Raw genomic sequence first — 23,635 nt, 5'->3', positions numbered from 1 at the left:
AGGGTGTCAGTTTGTTTAATATATTCTGGGATTAGCCAAACATTATTCACATTAAATTGTATGCATCATATACATGTTAGACATCATGTACATATTAGTTATATGTATTATATATGTGTGTATATGAATGTATACACATACACACATGTTTATTTATATTATTTTGATAAGTCATGAATCCTTTCCACATACTGTAATGTCAAATAGAGACAGTAACTTTTAATAAATACCTTAAATTCTCTGAATTGACCTAGCTGGTTAGCAGAAAATACTTTTAAAATATTGCATTATAAAAAATACATATCCTTACCCTTTAAAGCAGCAATTCTCAGCTGAGGGCAATTTTGCTCCCCTTTCCACTTCTCAGATATTGGGCAATATCTGAAGACATTTTTGTTTGTAGCAACTGGCATCTAGTGGGTGTGGGCATGTTGTTAAACATGTTGCAATCAAACAGAACAGCTCCCGATGACAAATATCAATAACATTGCTGTTAAGGAACTTTGCCTCACAGGATCTCAAAATAATTAAGGCATATACAAAACCTGTTAAAATTCTGTTTATTCTGGAGTCAAAGTGTTTTCAAAGGAATCAGTGCATTTTTAATTTCACCTTGGATGTAGGCCATACTAATAAAATCTATTCCTAAGAATATACTATTAATTTTTCTTCTTAAAATTTACCATAAGTGGTATTAGTAACCCATAAATATCTGTGGCCAAAGTGGGGATTTTATTTCTATCATGATGGAATCTATATGTTTTTTTTCGTAATTGGTGAAACAGGCAAAAATGGGTTATCAGTCTCTCTCTGTTTTACAAATGAATAAAATATGAAGATCAAAGAGTTTAAATGATTACCTATATTACACAGCTAATGACAGAGGTAGGTGTAAAATACATTCAAACTTCTGTTAGATACCTTGTTTCCCTCAGTCAGGAAAGGTGGTTTAATTTCAGTTGAGTTGAGGGCAGAAGATATGAATTACACAAATAATTATTGATGCCTGCCATATGTGAGACTCTGCACTATTTCTTGCTGCTGTGACCTTCATAATTTGCAGCAGGAATTTCAGAGATATTTAAACTATCCTCAGTCTTGTCAGGTGGTGTGATCCTCCTTTCAAAATGTGACTCAGGGACATTCTTTGTTTTCTCTGGGGAGTCTGAGGCTGATGAAGAGTGTTCCCTGAGTCAGCACACTGTCCACTAACAGAAAAAATGAAACTGAATGCAGCCTGTGGGGGAGAAGATATTGGACTTGAGGTGTTTGTTGTAAAGCTGGGTTTAAGTGGAAAAACTCTGAACTCTTTTGTCAGGTCTTTCAAAAGAATAACAGTGATGCTTACAAGCATTTCTATAATTAACAAGCTGTCAACATTTCTATTATGACTACAGAAGTCTATTACAGACCTCAGAATTGTGATAAATGTTTCTTTAGGTCTGAAATGTTAGCCTTCATCTTCTTTTCAGCCTAGGGGCAATTTTTGAAACCAATTTTGTTTCAACCATTTTGGATCAGTTGTGTGGTAATTTTGGAAGTGCAGATGCTCTAGGCCCACCTATTGAAATAAAGATTTTTAAATGGTAACACAGAGAGGAGGCTGCTTAAGCCCCAGTGGGGACCAGCTGCAACACTCTGCAGGGAATTGTATGGGCAGACAGTGGGAATAGATTTAGAAAAACATTAAGGGACAGAGAAATGTGTGCATGTTTCCTTTAACAACATATTTGTTTTTTCCTTGAGGTTCTTTCAAATTATAAAAATTTAAACCTTCCAATTTTTTTCTTTTCTGGAATTTGTTGTTGTTGTTGTTGTTATTACCTTCTCTGTTGTGCTAGGTTTTGGAGTAATTAATATAAGAAAATTCATCATTTCAGATATTAAAATTTGGGGCTGAACTGATTTTTTGGAATTTTATATTTATTTTTTACCCTTCCTTTAGATAAATTTTCTTCTGTTCCACGCATCTCCTTTTTGCTTTTTCATCTTTTCATCCTTATTTGTACTTTTGGAAGTTTCTGATGGTTATCTTATTTCCTAATGATTATATTTCAATATCATAATAATTTATATTTATGTTCTTTCTGTTTGTTCTGATTCCACAACTCCTTCCTTCTGCTTTCTAGTCTCCATTGCCCAGTACCTCCTCAATAGACTTAAGTTTTTAAAAATTTCTTTTATTAGTACATTATAGTTATACAAGTAGTTCGGTTCATTTTGACAAAATCATATATGCATGGGATTTGATTTCTCCATTTCAGTCCTTGGTCCCTTAATCTCTCTTCACTTCTCCCTTCCCCTAGTCTTCTTCCTCTACTGGTTTTTCTCATGCTTTTTTATTTGTTTATTTATTTATTTATGATTGGTTTTTTATAGATACATAAGGTGGGATTTGCTGTGGTATATTTATACATGCTCATGGTATGATTTTATCAAATTCACTCCGTATTTTTTTCTCTTTTCCATCCTTCCTTTCTTCTTCCCAGCCTTTTTCCACTTCACTGATCTTTCTTATATCTTTTTGATAGCTGACCCCCCCACCCCCTTATTTTACTCTAGTTTCCACATATTAGAGAAATCTTTCACCCTGGATTTTATGATCTGGGACTTAAGACTTCTCTTAAAATTGTGAGGTATACAAAGACTAAAAGCTTATTACTGAAAGAATATGAAGGGGAAGGAGTGCAGTTCTCAGAGAAAGAGGGGTATAGTCACTATAATGATATTTTGGGCACTAATGATTCTCAAACTAAACTTTATGGAAGTAGATAGATAAACTAGTAGAAACAGCGAGGACTTTAGATATTTTAAAGTTTAAATAATGATTTTGGGTCGCATTTCCTTATCTGATATACAGTGTTATACTTACGCTATAAGGTAGGTGTGGAGATTAAATGAGATTATGAACAGCTATTCCTTTACATGGGACCTAATATAGAGTAATTCTTGATTATTAGTTCCCCTCTTGTGAGCCATCTTCCACTTAATCTAACAGTTAAGCCTCCTATATTGTCCTAGTGATATCTCACTTTTTATCTTGTCCTTGGGATCATCATCCTTTGGTGTTCTGCTTGGGTCTCTTAAAACTTTGCAAGCAATAGGTTCTTTTGAAATAGGCCTTCCTATTCCACGGAGCACTGTTGCAATAAGTTAATCTTAAAAAGTCATCGATAGCTTATGTGAAATTCCTCAAATGCTCACTGTATTTGTTTCCTGTGGCTGTTGTAACAAATTACCACAAACTGCATGGTGTAAAGCAACAGAAATTTATTTTTGCCTAGTTCTAGAGGCCACAAATCTGGATCAAATTGTTGGCAGGGTCATGCTTTTTCCAGAGGCTCTAGGGAGCAGTTTGTCTTCTCTCTATCAGCTTCTGAACCTTGCCAGCACTTCTTGGTTTGTGACTGCCTCTCTCCAGTCTCTTCCTCCCTCCTCACATCACTTCTTTGTGTGTATGTGAAATCTTTGTGTTTTATAAGGATCCAGGTGAATGCATGAGGAACCACCTGGGTTATCTAGGATATGCTTCTTTTCTCAAGATCCCTTACTTAATCACATAATTTGCTACATAAAGTTAAAGTCACAGATCCTGGGAATCAAAAGTGAATACACCTTTGGAGACCTTCCTTCCTCCTGCATACCATACCCAGTTGTATGACAAATATAGTAGTCTCAAATGTTTCTTGGAAGGGAATTGAAGTAATAGAACATTGTAAGTGGATGATCTAGAACTTGGAAAATAAATCCTTTTGAATTTTTAAAAATAAATTATAGACTTTTCACCTCAATACTACTCAATGTTAAGATTAGTAAAAGTCTAATCAAAGAAGAATTTTCAATAATTTCTTCATTTTATGTAAAATATTGTGTTTTTAGAGCTTTTAAAGCTTCCCTTGGGATAAAAATAGAAATGAAAACTAAAGAAGTATATTTATGTCACAGAATAAGTTAAGTGAAAGATTTCATTCCTTTCTGCATATTTAATTCTAGTATACAGTGAAGAATTGTTATGGTATTATGTTGAAGTACAGTTCACAGATATATGAAGAAATTTGCAGCTTATTTTCATTTTTCTTATTTCAGGGAGTTGAAATAGAACCCTTTCCTCTTTTAAGCACTGCTCTCTTATAGATATTATCTTGTAAAACAAGAGTTAAACGAGTCTTGTGGCAATAAATCACTAAGTGTAAGTCACTTTACACAAGTGATTTAATTCTTCACTATTATTTACTGAATTTAACATATGTCAGTGAACTTTTTATTCGGATTTAGTAAAAATCCATATCAAATAATATTCCATTTTATTTTATCTAATCTTCCTTTTCCATTCTTAGCAGTTGGGAAGTAGTTATTATTATAGCAACAATTCTTCTATTTAGATTTTGGCACATGGAAAACAACTATTTGTCAAAAATGCATGCTTTTAAAACAATTTGCTTGACTCAAAATAGTTCCTTCCAGGCATAATTCAGACAGTTCACTCTTTTTAAAACATTATACATATAATGTTTTTTTTTTCGTTTTCTTATTTTTACCGGCTCTCTTAATTATTCCATATGACAAGATTATTATTTATATGATTTATAACTCAAATACTTAATATTTCCCACCTCGAAATGTGCTGTTTTTCCTTCCATGACACTCCTGCCTTGCCCATTCTTGTCACCCAAATATAATCTAGACTTTTTAGTTACTCACTTTCCTCCTCTTTATTCCAATTCTAACATTTTTTTCTAAAATAGTGTATTAACTGGGGTTTTCCTTCTAATGTGTCCCTTCTGTTCCAAGAATACTTTTTTTAAGGTGATATCATATTGACTGAGATTTTTATTTATTTATTTTGGTGGTGGGTACTAGGGATTGAACTCACTGGTACTGGATCACTGAGCCACATCCCCAGCCCTATTTTGTATTTTATTTAGAGACAGAGTTTCACTAAGTTGCTTAGCTCCTCACTTTTTGCTGAGGCCGGCTTTGAACTCACAATCCTCCTGCCTCAGCTTCCCAGGTCGCTGGGATTACAGGCCTGCACCACCACACCTGGCTCCCAAGAATACTTTTTAATAATCATGTCACACATATCTAGACAGTCCACACTTCATTTTGTTTTGGATTTGGTGGTGGGAAATGAACCCAGGGGTTTGCACATGTTAAGCAAGTACTCTCACCACTGAGCTACACACCATACTAGACAAGAATAGACTGTCTAGTATACACATACACATGTTCCTCTCTTCATTCTTCACTTTGCTTTGCTTTATTTGTTAAAATTTAGGTTTTTATACATTTTATTCATCTAGAATATTCATTTTTTCCCTTTATTGGAAATATCTTCTTTGTTTTTCTTCTTATAAAATCTCTAATGCTCATTGAAATAAAAATCCAAACACTAAGATTATATGGAGTCAAAAGTGAAAGTTTCTTGTAGTACTGTTATTCCAGAGATAACCAGAACTTATCAGTATGAGGTGCATATCTTTACAGATATATTTCTCTTTGTATAGAGATCTGTACTTTTTGGGGGAAGTACTAGAAATTTAACCCAGTGGTGTTTTACCACTAAGTCACATCCCCAGTCCTTTTAATTTTTAAATTTGAGACATGGTTTTACTAACTTGCTTAGGGCCTCACTAAATTGCTGTGGCTGACCTTGAACTCTCAATCCTCCTGCCTCAACCTCCCTAGTCGCTGGGGTTACCGGTATGGGTCACCACACTGGGATTAGATAGACACACTTTTTTTCCCCCTTTGACAGAAACAGCATATTGTTTGAACTGTTTTAGAATCCTTTTTCATCATAAAATTTCTCAAACATTGTTTTCTGATAATAAATACATGTTACCACTTTAAATGGTTATATTCCATCATAAATGCTGTAATGTAGTTAACTAGTTTCTACTGATGTTTAAATTGTTTCCAGATTTTCACATTATAAACAATAAAGCAATGAACATCTTTATGTATCATTCAGGCTTTTCCTTCAAATTCTTGGAAGTGAAATGGATGGGCCAAAGGGTATACATATTTTTAAAAATTGGTACATATTTCCAAATTACCATTCAAAAATATTTTTATCAGTTTTTATGTCTACCATACTGCATATGAATTTATTTTCCCCATATCCTGACCATTATTCTTCTCAGAAATATTTGCCAACTTGATAGGTGAAAAATGTTTTCTTTCATTTTTTAAAATAGGTATTTCTCTTATTATTAATTAGGTTATTCATTTTCATCTAAGTACTGGCCATATATTTTCTTTCTTTTCAGAATTTTCCACTTACATTCCTTGATTGGAATTTTTGTTCTTTTAAAATTATTTGTAAGATCTCTTCTGATATTAAAGATACTGTTCCCATCTTTCCATTGCTATGATAAATTCCTGAGAAAGACAAAATTAAAAGAAGAAAAATTTATTTTGGCTCATAGTTTCAGAGGTTTCAGTCCATGGTCAGCTATCTCCATTGTTTGTGGGCCTGTGGTCAGATGGAACATCATGGCAGAAGGGTATGGTAGAGAAAAACTGCTCACCTCATGGCAGCCAAAGGCCAAGTATAAGTTATAGACCATAAGGGCACTCCCTCATGGACCCATTCTCTAAAACTAGGCCTCACCTCTGACAGTTTCTACCACCTCCCAGTAGTCTAAACAATTATGGTCCATCAATGGATTAATTCCCTGATGAGGTTAGAGCTCTCATGATACAATCACTCCCCAAAAGTCTTACCTGTGAATACTTACTATGGGGATCAAGCATTCAACATATGAGCTGTTGGGGAACATTCCACATTCATACCACAACAGATACATTTTCTTCCTGTCCTATATTGCAAATATTTCTTTCAAGTTTTTCATTTGCCTTTTAACTTCATGGTGTTGTTTGCCCTATAGGTTTATAGTTTTTACATAACCAAGTCTGGTTCTGCCTTGGGTATCATATTTAAGCATAGGCCCTCTAGTCAACTATAGAAACAATCTATATATTCTTACCCTATTCTTCTTAGATTAAAAAAAATTTAGACTTTATTTCATCTGGATTTATTTTGATATCTGATATAAATTTGGAATCAAACAGAGTTTTATTTCCCCTCCTAATATCATTTTCTAATGTTACTGCTATTATTTATTGATTGATCTGTTCTTTCCCCAGGAAAATCGTACCTTTATCACATGATAAATTTCTATGTACACATAGAAATTCTTCAGAACCTCCTATTGTCTTTCATCATTATGTCTACTTATTCTTGTGGTTTTAGTATGCTAGTTGAGCTACATTTTAATATCAGGTAGATCAAAATTTCTATAATTTTTTCTAAAGAAAATTCTTTGACTGTTTTGTGAATATTTTCTTCCACATGAACTTCAAAATCTGTTTGCATTTAGGGTGAACTTTTTGCTACTGTGACCAGAGACCTGACAAAAACAATCTTAGAAGAGGAAGTTTATTTGGTGCTCATGGTTTTACAGGTCTCAGGCCAGAAGTGGCCAACTCCATCGCTCTATGCCTGAGGGAAAAGCAGAACATCAAGGCAGAAGAGCAAGACAGAGGCAGCCAGTGGAGGATGTGAGGATCTGGAAGCAGAGAGAGTTCTCCCTTACCAGGAACAAAGTATATACCTCAAAGACACATCCCAATGACCACCTTCTCTAGCCACACCCTACCTGCCTGTACTTACCACATAGCTCATCCCTATCAGGGGATTGATTCGCTGATTAAGTTAAAACTCTCATAACCTAATTGTTTCATCCCTAAACTTTTTGCATTGTCTCACACATGAGCTTTTGAGGAATACCGCATATATAAACCATAACAGTTTGTCAAATTTCTTTTTTACTACCCCGATGAGTCTAGTGAGAATTTTCATGGAATTACATTACATAAATGCCGTCGTCCGGCTGCAGCAAAAAAAACGGGGGGTGATGAGGAACTTGTGTAGATTGATACAGCAGGAGTAGGAGCCATTTATTGTAGGACAACAGAGGTATTTATACATTCCACACAGCTTAACTTAATGAACATAAACTAGATACAGCAGTCAACCAATAAGGAATCTCCACACTTAATGGCTCGCTGGTGCCACCTCACAAACCACCGCCATTCTGACTTGTTTACAGACTCTAACACATAAATAGATTGATTTGGGATAAATCTTCACCATGTTGAATGTTCTGATTCATGTACATGGAATGTTTTTCATTTACTCAAATATTCTTTTATGCTCTTCAGTTAAATTATATAGTTTTCTCATGTAGGAAAAACAGACATAAGAATTGAAAAAGTTTCTCAATTTGAGGTTATTAGTGTAAAGACCTTAAATCCTATTAAACTGCAGAGTTTAATGCCATCATTATATTACAGCATAGTACAATAACTAACACTTAGTATTGTTTTAAATGAATGAGAAGGTTTTCCCCTAGAGTTCCCTTCAGTGGATAGATACAGATAATTGGAGGGAAGGATGAGCAGAAAATGAGGTTAGAGCTTAAAGAGCTGTTTGGAACAAGGACTTTGATAACTGGCCTTTCCTATCCCTTCTTAATCTGTGAATGCATCCAAGATATACCTGAGAAATTGTAACTAATGGAATTGAGTGATTAATCTGGGAAGGTATAGGTCTCTCTAAATGGAGTGTTCATATTTATTCTGGGCCTAGAAATAATGTTAGCTCATTTGACAATGAATTGTATGCCAACTCATTCAATAACTAATAAGAAGCCAAAGGTTTTGATGCTACAATGAGTATGTGGGATTCTGTACATAGAAAAAAAAAAGAAATGCTATTAGAAACTCTAGGGAAAACAAAATTTACATAAGAAGCCGTGGATTAGTATGAAAAAAACCCTAAAATATGGCAGTATTATAAATAATTGGTGGAGACTAAACAAAGAAAATTTAATTGATTTTGATGCTTGGAAATCTGATGCAAGTACATTTTCAAGTGGCATGTGCAGTGATACAGAATTTCACTACCTGTATGTTTTTTGCATTCCACAGGACCCTGTAGGTGCAGGTAGTAGAAATCCAAGTTAGACTACCTTGAACAAAAAGGGAATCTACTGTGTTATAGAACTGGAAGTAGCTGATTCTTCTGTACCTTACATTTGCTTTCATCTGTGTTGCCTTCATTGTAGAACAGGCTTTTTCCATTTAATGTGATACATAATTATTAGCAGCCACAGGCTTACAAGGTTTTGGAGTTTACTAGTTGAGAGACATCTTTCTTCTATATCATTTAAGAAAAAAATGACTCTGGGAATGGAGTGCTCTAATGGACCACACCAATTTACATGTCTTTCCAAAAGGGCATACCCCTGTGGGAGCAAGATATGGTTTGGTTCCTGTAGGGGAAAAAGTAGTTTTGTTGTCTGAGGATGAATTTTGAATGTCATGAGTCTTTATTTCTCTATAACTGATTTAATCTTTTAAATCTTCCACCCTTCTACATTTCAGGAACATAGGGGTAGATGGGGTAAAACTTTAAATTTCTCAATCAGAGATATCTTAGTTACTGCCAGCATGTAAGTTTCTTTTAGGTAATTTATTATTTTTTAGTTAAATACTAAATCTTTACAATTTCCTCTGCCTCTCTAAAATGGCATCTTTTTTTATGCGGGATATGGGGCAAATGTGACTTCATGATTCAGTAGATGGTGCCTTGGGTATATTTGATGTTTTTTGCTCCTTTCTGGTCTCTGCTGTAGAACAAATGACTTTATTGTGTGTGTTATGTTGGAGTGTTATGCAGGTGTTCAGTGCTAGCATCTGGACTTCCAGACATTTACCTTTAGGAGGGAAACACTATTTAATTCTCTTTGCCCATATCTCTATAAGTAGTCTCTTTGCTAATGTCTTATCATTTTAATTTTTTGGTTTTAATTTTATTTTCTGTCCTGAGCTACTGGATGACTTTGAACTAAAGGTCATTGAGATCATTGATTTTTTTTCTCAATATCATCCCAATTACATGTATATATTTCATATGGTTTTCATCACCATTATCATCTGTCTTTGCTGTTAAATGGTGATGTTTTTGAGAGTGAGGACTTTGTTCTTCTTTGTAATCCCAGTGTTTAGTATACTACATAATTACATGCAGTTTTCTATAAAGTGCCATAGACTTCAGTGAAAGGGATATGTGTATTAGTTTTGGGGGGGGGGGCAATCCTGAGCTATCTGAATGGCCTCTACTCAGCCTTGGAGCCAAGGAGATTTTGGTCTGACATTGCAAGTCATTTTGTGGCTTATTATGCAAAGCACATGGTGACCTCAGTCTTCAATGGGTTTAGAGAGGCTGCTCTGTAGCTCCAGATTTGGGTGTTACCCATTGGCCTTGGACAGCACCCCCCCACACACACCTAACTTGGCAAAAGAACATTCCATTGAAATCCTATGAAGCCCCCCCTTGTATAAATAAAGAAAACGCAGGCTCCTCTCTCTCTCTCCTTCCAGTGTAGAAGCAGGACCCTTAAGGTCATGGAGCCATCCCACCCTCGTTTTTCAAAATTATTTCTGTGTTGTGTGATTTTTCGCCATATTTCTCAGCCAGTACATTTCACGCAAGAGAAACCCACATTTCATATCCCATGTGAGACGCAGGAGAGAAAAGTAAGAATCAAGATATTAGTATAGGATTTCTGGGTAGGTTGGGACTTCACCATGAAGAATAAGTAGATCTTAATTGGGTCAAGAAGAAGAAACTTTTCAGTCAAGTGGAACAACCTGAACACAAAGCCACAGAGGCTTCAATAAGCACAATATCTTCATTGATCATTGAGGAATCTGTCTTGATTAAAGTAGAAAGATTTTGTTGAGAAATAAAGTTGGGGTCATAATATAGTCTTAAAATACTGAAGAGGCATTCCAATTTGAAGCAGAGGAAAATGTTTTAATTTTTTTAATCAGGTAAGTAATATGATAGAATAGATATAAGAAAAATCAGTATTATTATTGCATGGAATAGAAAACTACAGAGTAGATCAAATAGAATGTATCCCCAGTCTGTTACAGTAATCCATATGGAAACAGTGTATCCATTTTGGGGCACCCACTTCTCATTCATTCATTTATTCATAAATTAATTTATGTTGAGTTTCTACTATGAGTTAGGCCCTGTGTTAGGTGCTGAAGATACAATGGAGTAAAAAACAGGAGTAAAGTTAAAGAATTGTGTAAGATAAAGGATAGGATAAGAGGGGATAAGTTGAAATGGATTTTAGAAGTAAGAAAACATATTTGAGGAGAAATATCCTCAAAAATACCAAGAACAAAATCAAGGTGCATAAACAGTAAAATAGTGGATGGGTTAGATTAACATTTGGTGGTGTCTACAAGATATATTGTAATAAAAAAGTCTGCTTTTCGCATTTGTTTCAAAAAGTTTGCATATCCTCTAGCATTAAGATTATTGTCGGGAAGGCAGAATTATCAAACAATTACCCATATTTTATCAACATGATAATTTAAGGCAGTGATGAAGATATAAGCCTGATTTAGCCTAGAAAATCAGCTGCACTGACCCAGACTTAGAAGATCCAATGAGGGGTCAAAGAAAAAGCTTTGGGAATAAATCCAATTGTGCTATTTGAAAATCATCGCACATTTTAAACCTGTTTTCTCTATTGTTTGACTGCCATGTCTGTAAATAAATTGGTCTTAGCAAATTCACATTTTCACTTCCTCTTCTGTAACTCTTTTTCCTATGAAGACTATTTGTAAAGTGAAGTGGCATCCATTCTCTTGGAAGTGCTCATGAGTTGAATTGGGATTGTAGCTATTAAAAAACTACTGCTGTAAGCTATTTGTTGTGGCTACCAAGGGGTAGGGGAGGCAAGACGGTGTTGAGTCTTTTCTCATGGCACCTACAATAAGTGGATGATGTAGATATTCATACAATAATTATACAAATAGTGGAGAATTACAACTGCCTTAATGGCTATGAAGGATAAGTGCTTAAACATTACAGAGGCTGTGATACTTGAGTTGAGAGTTGAAAAATAAGTAGGAGGTTATTAAACAAAGAAAGATAGAGCAGTCTAGGCTGAGGAACTGGCAAATAATATGTCCCTGTGATGGAAAGGATTATGTTGAGAACTGAAAGGATTTTAATAAGGCTGGGTTTCAGAGAGGAAGATGGAGTTAGTATAATATGAAGATACAGAGATAGGTAGGAACAGGACTATAAAGGACCCTATAGGTCATGATAACAATTTTGTTCTTATCCCTAGAGCAGTAGAAATCACTGATGTATTTTAAGGTGTGTGTGTATGTATGGGGGGAGATAGAGTATTAAATTTTTATTTAAGGATTGCTCTATTAGGCCAATTGTAGTGGCACATGCCTGTAATCCCAGTGGCTCCGGAGGCAGAAGCCTCAGCAATTTAGTGAGGTGCTAAATAATTTAGTGAGACCCTGTCTCTAAATAAAATACAAAATAGTGCTGGGAATGTGGCTCAGTGGATGAGTATTCCTGAGTTCAATCCCTCCCTCGCCCCCCCCAAAAAAAAAGAATTGCTCTATCAGGATGATCAGGATGGGCAGAGAAAGGACAAGAGCATCAAAGTAGATATGCAGCAAAACTACTTTGAAAGCTATTACAAAAATCCAGATACAAGAATGAATGATGATAACTTAGAAACTAAGATGCTAGCAGTTGAAAATGAGAGCAATGGATGGATTTGAATTATGTTTAAGAGGTGAAATTGGTAAGATTTATGTTTGATTAGGTATGGGGGATGATAGGAGAGGAAGATTATTTCTGGTATGTATAAATGGATACTGATCTCGCACATGAAAAAAGAATGAACATTGAAAGAAGCCTAGCATTAGTGGGGGGGGGAATCAAGTTGAATTTGTGTGTGTGTGTCCCTCCAACATTTATGTTGAAATTTAATCCCCAGTGCAATAGTATCAAGAGGTAAGGCCTTTAGGAGGTGGCCTAATCACCTCCTAAAGGCCTTATAGGTGGCATTGCCCTTATAGATGGGATTAGTGCCTAGGGAACAAGTTTATCCCTTCCATCCCTTCTGTCCCTTTTACCATGTGAGGACACAACATTCATCTCCTCTGGAAAACACAGCAACAAAGTGCTGACTTGGAAGAAGAGACCAAACCCTTACAAGACACCAAATGTGCTAATATCTTGATCTTGGTCTTCATGGCTTCTAGATATATGAAAAAAAAAATCTTTTAATATTTAAAAATTGCCTAGTCTATGGCATTTTGTTATAACAGCAGCAATGAACTAAGACAGCTTCTAATGTTGGTGATTAGATACATGGGTCTGGAACTCAGAGGGTAGATAACATAAAAAGTTGCTGTTCTTTTTGACTATTTGTCTATATGTAACTCTTTTATTTGGAGAATACCTATTTGAGTAGTATGGAAGGAAGGAGAGACTGAGCATATATTCTAGACGTTTTTAAAAATATATATATTTAAGGAACTTATGAATAGTATGTGGAAAAGTGTTAGAGTCAAACATTCAACTCAACAAAAATAAGAAACATTTTTGATTCCTCTGTTAGGCACAGACTGCTTCTCCTTTTGCTAATGAATGTTTTTTAGCTGTAATATTACTGAGCTGAACAAATAAATCACCTTGAGTACATAAGGAAAAATAAACACATGCTAAATAGATAAACATTATATATATATATACATAGTTGTCCATGAAACTGTATTTAATTTATTTATTTATATGCGGCACTGAGCACTGAATAGCATCATTCTAAATGGAGAAAAAATAAAGGCATTCCCTCTAAAAACTGCAACAAGACAGCGATGCCCTGTTTCACCACTTCTATATAACATAGTTCTTGAAACACTGGCCAGAGCAATTAGACGAAAGAAAGCAAAGGGATACACAGGAAAAGAAGAACTCAAATTGGCAATATTTGCTGATGATATAATTCTATACCTGGAAGACCCTAAAAGTTCCACCAGAAAACTTCTAGAACTAGTAAATAAATTCAGCAAAGTAGCAGGATACAAAATCAACACCGATTAATCAAGGCATTTCTGTATATCAGTGATAAATCCTCAGAAAGGGTAATGAGGAAAACTGCCTCAAAAAAAAATACTTGGGAATCAACTTCATGAAAGAGGAGAAAGACCTATATAATGAAAATTACAGAACCCTAAAGAAAGAAATCAAAGAAGACCTTAGAAAATGGAAAGATCTACCTTGCTGTTGAATAGACAGAATTAATATTATCAAAGTGACCATACTTCCAAAAGCACTATACGGATTTAATGCAATTCTGATCAAAATCCCAATGACATTCCTCATAGAAATAGAAAGAGCTGGGAAGGGGTATATATTCCCCAAAGATAAACTTAAAATAACCCTTTTTACTCTAAACTTTTTAAATTTGGATTCATCAGGGCTTAGTGCTGCGGAAAGGCATATGTATCCAAAAAAAATGTACAAAAGCCCAAGGTACTTTGGAAGGATATTCTAACAGGACAATGGAAAGGTCCTGACCCAGTAATTGTCTGGAGTCGGGGATCTGTTTATGTGTTTCCACAGGGAGAACAGCAGCTGATTTGGATTCCAGACAGATTAACTAAAGCAATTTCTACAGACCAAAAAGAAGATGTGATATCCAGAACTCCAGTTTGGTTATTCTTACATCTGTGACAGAACCAGAATGCTTTTTTCAATATCTATTTTATTATTGCCCTTTCCCATATTTTGTTTTTTTGAGCTCATACAGACCTAGGTTAATGTTTTGCTGATCAGTTCTATTTTTTGACTATAGAGTTTTTAAACATTGCAATGGAGATTTCACCTGTAAAAAGTTATAAGGCCTTTACTATTATGTTATGTGTCGTATGTATTATGTGTGCACACTTGTGTTTTGTGTTTGAATGTACGTATGTCCATATGTCATATATGATGAGCGCTAATGAAAAAATGGATCCAAATATTTTTTTTTTTTATTCACGTGATTTAAATGGTTTAATTTAAATTAGGTAAACAACTGTTAAGGATTGTTTTAATATGTGAATAAAAAAGGAGGTTAACAGATCTGTTTGTTTACTTTCACCTTTCCTTTTCATTATATTTAATAATTCTCTTAAAGATAATGTAAGTTATTAAGAAAATTGTTTTCTTTTAGTGCCTTCTGGAATGTTACATAATTTTTTCTTTAGCCATTATTGCCAGAATTCCTATCTTCAGTGAAGACAATGTAAATTGTTAAGAAAATTGTTTTCTTTTAGTGCCTTCTGGAATGTTACATAATTTTTTCTTTAGCCATTATTGGCAGAATTCCTATCTTTAGTGAAGACAATGTAAATTATTAAGAAAATTGTTTTCTTTTAATGCCTTCTGGAATGTTACATAATTTTTTCTTTAGCCATTATTGCCAGAATTCCTATCTTCATCTCAGTGCATGAAGACAAAGATAAAACCAATCTACAGCTTCTGCAATAGCCATCACTGAACTGCTTGCAGAACTTGCCTTGTGAACTCACTTGTATGCATTGTGAACTATCTGTTGGTGCAGCGACTTCTGGTAGTTTTGGGGTATTTATGCTGATGGTGTCATTGGTAGTACAATTTTTCCAAAAGGAGCCATCAATTGGCTTGGTGTATCTTCCTCCCTTCTGCTTGTCATGATCGTCCAGCTAAAATTTGGGGGCCAACAGAGGTGAGGCAAAGAACCTCACCCCCCCGCTGGTAAGAAGACCTCTACACAGGTGTGGCTGTATGCTGGACTGGTAGTCAGTGACGGGTAAGATCCAATTACAATGGTACCAACCTAAGACAGGAGGCTGACGCCTTGAGGTCACCTCATCCAATAATGGGTAAGGACCATATGTACTATTGGACAACCTAAGGCAGGCACGGTCCCTAAGCCACATGCTTGTTTTTAAACAGAGAGGGGGAGATGTTGAGAGCCACAGCTGAAGGGGCCCCAGCAAACTTTCAGACTGCCAGCTGATGATTGGCTCACAGCGGCCCCAGCAACATCTAGCTGATTGGCTCCTCTGCAGTGAAGATCATTGGGCTGTTTCCCCGCCCTTTCAGGCCACGGAGCTGCTCATTGGGGGACTTTTTGACTCCGCCCGTGCGACCCAGCCAATCAGCCTCAAGAGCAAGAGGATTGTGGGAGGTGTGGTGGCTGGTGGTTGGGGAGTGTGGCTTGTGCGAAGCCAGTGGTGGCAGTTGGGCTCTGAGGGTTTTTTCCGGAGGAGCTGTTTTGTTTGGCATGTGTGGTTTTAAAAATGAAGTTTCTTTCTTTTGACAAGTGGCTCCTGAATTGTGCCCAGCCAGACTGGCTCTCAACAAAAAGCAATCATGAAATTTATCTGGAAAAATAAGAGACCCAGAATAGCTAAAGCAATCCTTAGCAGGAAGAGTGAAGCAGGTGGCATCACTATACCAGAACTTAATCTATACTACAGAGCAATAGTAAGAAAAACGTCATGGTATTGGCACCGAAACAGACTGGTAGATCAATGGTACAGAATAGAGAACACAGAGACTAACCCACAAAATTACAATTAGCTTTTTTTTTAAAGAGAGAGAGAGAGAGAGAGAGAGAGAGAGAGAATTATTTTTTAATATTTATTTTTTAGTTTTCGGTGGACAAAACATCTTTGTTTGTATGTAGTGCTTAGGATTGAATCCAGGCCGCGCGCATGCCAGGAGAGCGCACTACCTCTTGAGCCCATCTGCAGCCCCTACAATTATCTTATTTAGACAAAGGCGCCCCCCAAAAAAAGCATTGGAGAAAAGATAGCCTCTTCAACAAATGGTGCTGGGAAAACTGGAAATCCATATGCAACAAAATGAAATTAAACCCCTATCTCTCACCATGAACAAAACTCAACTCAAAATGGATCAAGAACTTAGGAATACAACCAGAGACCCAGTGTCTAATAGAAGAAAAAGTAGACTCTAATCTCTATCATTGGGATTAGGCCCTGACTTCCTTAATAAGAATTAAAATTAAGAATCAATAAATGGGATGGACTCAATCTAAAAAGTTTCTTCTCAGCAAAAGAAACAATCTGTTGGGCTGGGGATGTGGCTCAAGCAGTAGCGAGCTTGCCTGGCATGCGTGCAGCCCGGGTTTGATCCTCAGCACCACATACAAACAAAGATATTGTGTCCGCCAAAAACTAAAATAAATAAATAAATATTAAAATATTCTCTCTCTCTCTCTCTCTCTCTCTCTCTCTCTCTTAAAAAAAAGAAACAATCTGTGAACTGAATAGAGAGCCTACACCTTAGGCGCAAATCTTTACCCCTCACACATCAAATAGAGCACTAATCACAAGAGTATATAAAGAATGCAGAAAGCTAGATACCCAAAAACCAAATAACCCAATCAATAAATGGGCCAAGGGCATGAAGAGACACTTCTCAGAAGATGATGAACAATCAATCAACAAACACATGAAAAAATGTTCATCATCACTAGCAATTAGAGAAATGCAAATCAAAACCACTCTAAGATTTCATCTCACTACAGTCAGAATGGCAGCTATTATACATACAAACAAAAATAAGTGCTGGTGAGGATGTGGGGAAAAAGGTACATTCATACACTGCTGGTGGGATTGACTGCAAATTGGTGCAGCCAATATGGAAAGCAGTATGGAGATTTCTTGGAAAATTGGGAATGGAACCACCATTTGATTCAGCTATCCTTCTCCTGGTCTATACCCAAAGGACTTAAAAACAGCATACTTCAGGGACACAGACATCAATATTTATAGCAGCACAATTCACAATAGCTAAGTTGTGGAACCAACCTAGATGCCCTTCAATAGATAAATGGATTAAAATGTGGCATATAAAAGAGAATAAAACCATGGCATTTGCAAGTAAATGGATGGAGTTAGAGGAGATAATGCTAAGTGAAGTTAGCCAATCCCAAAAACCCAAATGCTGAATGTTTTCTTTGATATAAGGAGGCTGATTCAGAGTGGGATAGGGAGAGGGAGCATGGGAGGAATAGGCGAAGAACTCTAGTAGGGCAGAGGGGTTGGAGGGGAAGGGAGGGGGCATGTGGTAATTAATGATGGTTGAATGTGATGATCATTATTATTCAAAGTACAAGTATGGGGCTGGGGTTATGGCTCAGTATAGAGCACTCATCTACCATGCATAAGGTACTGGGTTCGATCCTCAGCACCACATAGATGTAAAATATTGTGTTCACCTAAAACTAAAAAAAAAAAAAAAAAATTAAAAAAACAAACAAAAACAAAGTACATGTATGAAGACACAAATTGGTGTGAATATACTATGTAAACAACAAGAGATATGAAAAATTGTGCTCTATATATGTAATAATAATTGTAATGTATTCCACTGTTATATATAAATAAAAAATATATTTAGTTGTTGATGAACTTTTATTTAATTTATTTACTTATATGTGGTGCTGAGCATTGAACCCAGTGCCTCACACATGCCAGGTAAGTGCTTGTTTTTTAAACAAGTGTACCCACTCAAGGTTTTGAATTGGAAATGCATAACACAAAGAAGTGTGCCTTAGGAAGTATCCTCTTTGCCACTGGTAACAGCTGAAGAAAGATAGTTTGTAGGGTAATTGTGGTAGTTAGTGTTCATGGCAGTGTTGTGAGCTACAGACTTTAGGGGCTGGTTGTGATGAAGGTATCTTGACCACCAAATCTGTGATGCAACTTTAGGTAGTACTCCTTCTTGTATAGCCTCTGAGTTTGGCTCTGTAGCCATTTTAGGCAGTTTTGCAACACACCATATCTTTTAACAAATTCTACCTTTGCTTAAGTTGGCCAGAATAAACTAACTTTGAAGTGAAAGTTGTTTGCAGCTGGGCATGGTGGTGCATGCTAGTAATCCCAGCAGCTCAGGAGGCTGAGGCAGGAGGATTGTGAATTCAATGCCAGCCTCAGCCATGGTGAGGCACTAAGCAACTCAGTGAGACCCTGTTTCTAAATAAAATACGACAAAGGGCTGGGGATGTGGCTCCGTGGTTAAGTGGCCCTGAGTTTAATTCCCAGTACCAGAAAAAAAAAAGAAAAAAGAAAAAGAAAGAAAGAAAAGAAAAAAAGTTGTTTGCAATAACCAACTTGGATTGGTACTAGAGGCCTGAGCTATAGATACACATTTGTGAGTCATCTATGTAATGGTTGTATCGGAAACTTGTACATGAAATACAAAATGAGAAGAGACCTAGGATTGAACCTGAGAAATTTATAGCATTTAATGGCTGAGTAGGAGGAGATGAACCTGAACCTGAAGGAAGTGATAGAGAAATTTCTGTAGATAGGAGAAAAATCAGGTAAACTTGTGTTTTAAGGAGTGATACTGTCGAATGCTGTGGAGAGGTAAGGTCAGATAAGGACTAAAACATGTTCATTGGGTTTAATAACATGAGATAATTGTCATCCCTAACAAGAGCAAATTTTATTGTGTAATGAGGTTGGAAGGCAGATTGAAGTAAATTGAGAAATGTGGTAGGAGTTTGGGCACCTGTTTAGAAATCAGGTTGGCTAGAAGCAGAGTAAGACGGTGATGGAATGAGACCTTCCAGCAATCCTTTTCCCACAGAAATATTAAATTGAACACCAACTTATGCTCAGAAATAACCTTCACAAGAGCTAAGGAAATCAGTCCAGATGGTAGCAAAATAATAAAAGAATTATCAAAGAAGGACAGAAGCAGAGTTGTTCCTGTTACCTTTCCCCCAACTCCAAGCAGGACAGCATAGAGAAAGATGCGTTCTTCTTGGGGCGGAACAATCCAGCCTAACAATTGTAATCCTGGCTTACCACAGTGAAACCCAGTACCAACCAGAGGTCAATACTCTTACACCCAGGCCAGTGCCTATGAATGGACCCTCTGAACCCACTCTAGACTGACCACCATGGGTCTGCCTCCACCTTTTCTTGCCACAACCTTGAACAGCACAGAGTAGAGAAAGACTCCATCTGCTGGGAAAGAGGAGAGGTAAGTACAGGATTTTGCCTTGGAATTAAGCATCAAGTCAGTACAATCCTACATCTGGTAGATTCCAGTGTCCCCTGTTTCCAGGGAATTGCCCCTATTTAGAGCCTCTGGACTTGTTCCAGTACCAGGTGGATACCCATGGCTCCAGTGGAACTAACTTGTATGCTGGTTAGCATTACCAGATCAGAGGAATGAGAGAAATATGTTGACGAATAGAGATTTTTAGTGTCAAGGAAAGATTGATTCCTTCCTCCCTCCCTCCTTCCCTCCCTCCCTCCCTCTCTCTTCCCTCTTTTCCTCCCTTCGTTTCTTTCTCTCTCTTCCTGCCCTCTTTTCTTTCTACTGGTAGAGATTTCACCAAGTTAAAAACTTATGGTCAAGAGCCACCTAAATGGAAAAAGATGAATACACCTAAGAGGAAAGGAATACTTGATATCTTAACATTCCTGAGGAGGTGAAAGGAGATGATACTCAAGACGCAGAGGAAATGGCTTTATGGAAGAGACGAGATAGCTTCTGTTATGCTTTGAATGTGAAGTGTCACCCAAAAGCTCATGTGTGACAAAGCAAGAAGATTTAGAAGAGAAATGATTGGGTTATGACAGCCTTAACTCAATCAATGAATGTATCCCCTGATAGAATTAACTGTGGCTGGGGGAGGTGGGTCATTGGGGGCTGCCTTTGGGGTATATATCTGATATCTGGCAAGTGGAATCTGTATCTGCTTTCTGATCATCCTATGAGCTGCCTCCCTCCCCCACATTGTTCCACCATGATGTTCAGCCTCACATTGAATTTTGAGGAATGGAGCTTGCAGTCAGTGGATTGAGACCTCTGACACTGTGAGCCCCCAAATAAACTGTTCCTCCTCTACAATAAAAATGTAAGTGGGATCATATGAAATATGACCACATGGAACTTGAAGAATTTTGTTCTGAATGGCTTTTTAATTTTCTATATACCATGTGTTGGTCATTATAGTTGGGCATTACATTAGGGGCTTTATAGAAATAATTTAATTTTCAAACTATCCTATCATAACAATTCTCATTTTGCTTTTGAAAAAACTGAAGCTTAGGTTAGAAACTTGCTCACAGTTTTGACCTAACAAATGATAGAACCAATAGTTACAATCATATCTGCTTGACTACAAAGACTATGTATAGAGTGGATTGGATGCATACAAAGAATATACCAAAGGAAAAAAACATTAATGTCTTGTGAATAATTATTTATAAGAGATGAGGATAATCACATGAGATAAAAATTTTCATGTGTTGATTCTTAGGAAGTGTCAGAAAGACAGGAAATATTAGACAGGAAGATATAATTTTGGATTTGGGTCAAGTTCAATCTGAATTCATAAAAGTAGAGTGGAATGATGGTTGCCAGTGGGAGGGGAAGTAGAAAGTGGGAATGGGGAGATTTTAGTCAAAGTGTATGAAGTTTGAGTTAGGCAGATGAAAAGTTATGGTGTAGCATGCTGACTATAGTTAATTACACTGAATTGCATACTTGATATTTGCTAAGAGAGTAGATCTTAAATGTTCATGCCACACACAAATGATAACTATATGAAGTTGTGAATATGTTATACAAATTAATTTGATTGTGATAATTATTTCATAATTGCTATGGCTTGGATATGGTTTGAGGGTGTTCCCCAAGGCTTCATGGGTTGAAATTTACTCCCCATTGTGAGATACTAACAGGGTGGAACAGTTCAAGTACAGAGTCCATAGGTGGGGCCTTTGGAAAGTGATTAATTATACCTAAATAATGCTGGAAAAATAAAGGTTTTCTTTCTCACACACAAATAAATATGGTAAATTCTTAAATCATCAGAAAACTAACTTAGCTTTGATGGTTCACTATCATTAATACTAGTGATCAACATTACAACACATTATAATAAAATATACATATGGTATGTACTTAAGAAAAGCTTGTTTTCCATTTTAATCTATGAAATGATTTAGTATTGTCGGCTTAAGGCAATTATTGATATTATTTCACATGTTCACCAGGAATAAAAGATTCAAGAGGGATCTAGCGCAGTGGTAGAGAGCGTGCTTAGCATACTTGAGGCCGTGGGTTCAGTCCTGAGAAAAACAACAACGAATTGAGGCAAATTGTTTACATTATTGTTTCTTCACTCTTCACTTCGACATGAAAAATCTAAAACATAAATTACCTAGTGGTGACGGTTTTAGGCAGAAAATATGCTTTATTTGCAACAATAAATGAGGTAGTCATAAAATGTTTACTAAAACGTGTTTGAATTATGCTTTTCAAAGAAGCAAAATGCTGAATTCAAAACTGAATTCTGATTGATGAGTTTCTTATTGTCATGTTAAAGTTAATTTTATTGCTATTCTGCAATTTTTGTCTAAATCTATTATGTTAGAAGAGGGCTGGATAGTCTTTGAAGTTAACACTAGGTTGCAAGGCATCGGGAGAGTTCACGACAGACCCCCTGTGTTTTTCTGAGTGCTACCTCACCCTGCACTCACTCCTGTGGTTCTAACTCCCCAGACCGCGCGATCGCCACCCTGTTCTCGCAGGGAGCGGGATCTCGCTCTTCCACGCCATCTGCTTCATGCTTCGTGCTCCTCGGGGTCTACCCACGCTGACGCCAGGGGGCGAGGGCAGGACGGGGCTCCAGACCTTCGAGTTAGGTTTGGGGTCACGTTCCTGACGACTTGGGCCCTAAGTGGAGTTTGGGACCCTAAGGAAAGAGGGTTTGGACGTCGGGGTTTCGAGGGGCTGTTTAGGTGGGTGGGAAAAGGAACCGTGTGTGGTGGTTTCTGAGGAAGGCGGGCTGAGTGGCTAGCCTGGCCCTACTCCAGAGAACTACCCGCCACACCGAGCCTCATCCTGTGGCGGGCGCTTGACGCGCGCTGCGTGGTGGTTGGCTTGTGGTGGGCAGAGACCACCAGCGCTGCCTGAGGGGAGGGCGGGCCAGCAAATTCCCGCCGCAAGTCTCGACTGATAGCCGCGAGCCGCCCCTCGGGTCTACGGGGAGCCAGAGCTGCGAACCCCACCTCTGGCGTGTTCTGTACAGCGAGTTGGCTCTCGTGTGAATTTTTTTTTTTTTTTTTAAATATTGGGAGGCAAATTGGTAAATGTAAACCTGCACCACTTTTCTAGGTTTCACCTTGCTGTTGGTGAAGGACTTTCACTGCGCGGGGCAGTACACACGCCAAGCAGAGACATATTCAGATATTTATTTTACAGGGCACGCCCTTTTGAGAAGTCTAGGTGTCTGGATCCCCAGAGATTCAAAGACTTACTGCAGTACCAGGAATAAACAATCACGAAGGCGCCCACCCTTGCCCCTAGTCTCAGTCATGCAACGACGTTCAGCAGCTGCCTAAGTCACTTAGCGCTCTACCAGGAAGGTGGCTGTGGACTGAAAACGTCTCTTACCCTCTGTCTTGCTCCATCCACATTTTTTGTGAGAATGTTATATTTAAAAAGTTGTTACTGAATATACATGTGTATTTTCATTTTATATTCATGTGTATATTCACTTATTTTTTATTTTCTTTACATAGTATCCAAGATGAATGACAGCCTCTTTGTCAGTCTGGACAGACTTTTGTTAGAATTTGGTAGGTATAAAATGAAAATAAATAGGTAACTGTACTATTATTCGACATTTTAACAATGAAGTAAAGT

At 37.0% G+C, this 23,635-nt stretch overlaps 1 pseudogene; it reads left to right on the top strand.

Moving 5' to 3' along the window:
* The first annotated feature begins 23,519 nt into the window (after positions 1–23,519).
* Positions 23,520–23,635, top strand: part of LOC143386126 (protein SIX6OS1-like) — a 34,083-nt pseudogene continuing 33,967 nt past the window's right edge.

The sequence above is a fragment of the Callospermophilus lateralis genome, unplaced genomic scaffold, assembly GCF_048772815.1.
Source record: "Callospermophilus lateralis isolate mCalLat2 unplaced genomic scaffold, mCalLat2.hap1 Scaffold_113, whole genome shotgun sequence".
Lineage (NCBI taxonomy): Eukaryota > Metazoa > Chordata > Mammalia > Rodentia > Sciuridae > Callospermophilus > Callospermophilus lateralis.
The sequence above is the reverse complement of the archived record's forward strand: the minus strand, read 5'-3'. Positions and strand labels throughout refer to the sequence as shown.